We start from the raw sequence: 3,140 nt of genomic DNA, 5'->3' as shown, positions 1-3,140 counted from the left end.
TCAAAAAAGGGCAAACTTTCAGCTCCTGTAACTTTGGAACCAGTTGAGATAGGGCATCCGAAATTATGGTGCCGTGTAGAACCAGATCCTGGCTATCCACCCTGCAAAGCACAGCTTCGTCGCAACTACGGTCTGCCTACAGTAGCGGTTTTAGTAAGAGCTAATTTAACCCCAAAAACTGACCAAAATCGGCCATTTTTTAGTCATTTTGATCAGGAAAATTTTCAAATTTCGACCACAAATTTTTTTTCTTTTTTTTGGCTGAAATGGATTTGGGGGGTCCGGGGGAGGTTCGAAATTTGTTTCAAACTTGTTTCCGGCTTTTTGGTGAAAAACTAGAGGCGAAAAACTGAGCAATTTTTATCAAAAAAGGGCAAACTTTCAGCTCCTGTAACTTTGGAACCAGTTGAGATAGGGCATCCGAAATTATGGTGCCGTGTAGAACCAGATCCTGGCTATCCACCCTGCAAAGCACAGCTTCGTCGCAACTACGGTCTGCCTACAGTAGCGGTTTTAGTAAGAGCTAATTTAACCCCAAAAACTGACCAAAATCGGCCATTTTTTAGTCATTTTGATCAGGAAAATTTTCAAATTTCGACCACAAATTTTTTTTCTTTCTTTTGGCTGAAATGGATTTGGGGGGTCCGGGGGAGGTTCGAAATTTGTTTCAAACTTGTTTCCGGCTTTTTGGTGAAAAACTAGAGGCGAAAATTGAGCAATTTTTATCAAAAAAGGGCAAACTTTCAGCTCCTGTAACTTTGGAACCAGTTGAGATAGGGCATCCGAAATTATGGTGCCGTGTAGAACCAGATCCTGGCTATCCACCCTGCAAAGCACAGCTTCGTCGCAACTACGACTGCCTACAGTAGCGGTTTTAGTAAGAGCTAATTTAACCCCCAAAAACTGGCCAAAATCGGCCATTTTTTAGTCATTTTGATCAGGAAAATTTTCAAATTTCGACCACAAATTTTTTTTCTTTTTTTTGGCTGAAATGGATTTGGGGGGTCCGGGGGGAGGTTCGAAATTTGTTTCAAACTTGTTTCCGGCTTTTTGGTGAAAAACTAGAGGCGAAAAACTGAGCAATTTTTATCAAAAAAGGGCAAACTTTCAGCTCCTGTAACTTTGGAACCAGTTGAGATAGGGCATCCGAAATTATGGTGCCGTGTAGAACCAGATCCTGGCTATCCACCCTGCAAAGCACAGCTTCGTCGCAACTACGGTCTGCCTACAGTAGCGGTTTTAGTAAGAGCTAATTTAACCCCAAAAACTGACCAAAATCGGCCATTTTTTAGTCATTTTGATCAGGAAAATTTTCAAATTTCGACCACAAATTTTTTTTCTTTTTTTTGGCTGAAATGGATTTGGGGGGTCCGGGGGAGGTTCGAAATTTGTTTCAAACTTGTTTCCGGCTTTTTGGTGAAAAACTAGAGGCGAAAAACTGAGCATTTTTTATCAAAAAAGGGCAAACTTTCAGCTCCTGTAACTTTGGAACCAGTTGAGATAGGGCATCCGAAATTATGGTGCCGTGTAGAACCAGATCCTGGCTATCCACCCTGCAAAGCACAGCTTCGTCGCAACTACGGTCTGCCTACAGTAGCGGTTTTAGTAAGAGCTAATTTAACCCCAAAAACTGACCAAAATCGGCCATTTTTTAGTCATTTTGATCAGGAAAATTTTCAAATTTCGACCACAAATTTTTTTTCTTTTTTTTTGGCTGAAATGGATTTGGGGGGTCCGGGGGAGGTTCGAAATTTGTTTCAAACTTGTTTCCGGCTTTTTGGTGAAAAACTAGAGGCGAAAAACTGAGCAATTTTTATCAAAAAAGGGCAAACTTTCAGCTCCTGTAACTTTGGAACCAGTTGAGATAGGGCATCCGAAATTATGGTGCCGTGTAGAACCAGATCCTGGCTATCCACCCTGCAAAGCACAGCTTCGTCGCAACTACGACTGCCTACAGTAGCGGTTTTAGTAAGAGCTAATTTAACCCCCAAAAACTGGCCAAAATCGGCCATTTTTTAGTCATTTTGATCAGGAAAATTTTCAAATTTCGACCACAAATTTTTTTTCTTTTTTTTTGGCTGAAATGGATTTGGGGGGTCCGGGGGAGGTTCGAAATTTGTTTCAAACTTGTTTCCGGCTTTTTGGTGAAAAACTAGAGGCGAAAAACTGAGCAATTTTTATCAAAAAAGGGCAAACTTTCAGCTCCTGTAACTTTGGAACCAGTTGAGATAGGGCATCCGAAATTATGGTGCCGTGTAGAACCAGATCCTGGCTATCCACCCTGCAAAGCACAGCTTCGTCGCAACTACGGTCTGCCTACAGTAGCGGTTTTAGTAAGAGCTAATTTAACCCCAAAAACAGACCAAAATCGGCCATTTTTTAGTCATTTTGATCAGGAAAATTTTCAAATTTCGACCACAATTTTTTTTTCTTTTTTTTGGCTGAAATGGATTTGGGGGGTCCGGGGGAGGTTCGAAATTTGTTTCAAACTTGTTTCCGGCTTTTTGGTGAAAAACTAGAGGCGAAAAACTGAGCAATTTTTATCAAAAAAGGGCAAACTTTCAGCTCCTGTAACTTTGGAACCAGTTGAGATAGGGCATCCGAAATTATGGTGCCGTGTAGAACCAGATCCTGGCTATCCACACTGCAAAGCACAGCTTCGTCGCAACTACGGTCTGCCTACAGTAGCGGTTTTAGTAAGAGCTAATTTAACCCCAAAAACTGGCCAAAATCGGCCATTTTTTAGTCATTTTGATCAGGAAAATTTTCAAATTTCGACCACAAATTTTTTTTCTTTTTTTTGGCTGAAATGGATTTGGGGGGTCCGGGGGAGGTTCGAAATTTGTTTCAAACTTGTTTCCGGCTTTTTGGTGAAAAACTAGAGGCGAAAAACTGAGCAATTTTTATCAAAAAAGGGCAAACTTTCAGCTCCTGTAACTTTGGAACCAGTTGAGATAGGGCATCCGAAATTATGGTGCCGTGTAGAACCAGATCCTGGCTATCCACCCTGCAAAGCACAGCTTCGTCGCAACTACGGTCTGCCTACAGTAGCGGTTTTAGTAAGAGCTAATTTAACCCCAAAAACTGGCCAAAATCGGCCATTTTTTAGTCATTTTGATCAGGAAAATTTTCAAATTTCG

The sequence above is a fragment of the Lottia gigantea genome (assembly GCF_000327385.1).
Source record: "Lottia gigantea unplaced genomic scaffold LOTGIsca_37, whole genome shotgun sequence".
NCBI lineage: Eukaryota > Metazoa > Mollusca > Gastropoda > Lottiidae > Lottia > Lottia gigantea.
This window is presented reverse-complemented; position numbering follows the sequence as displayed.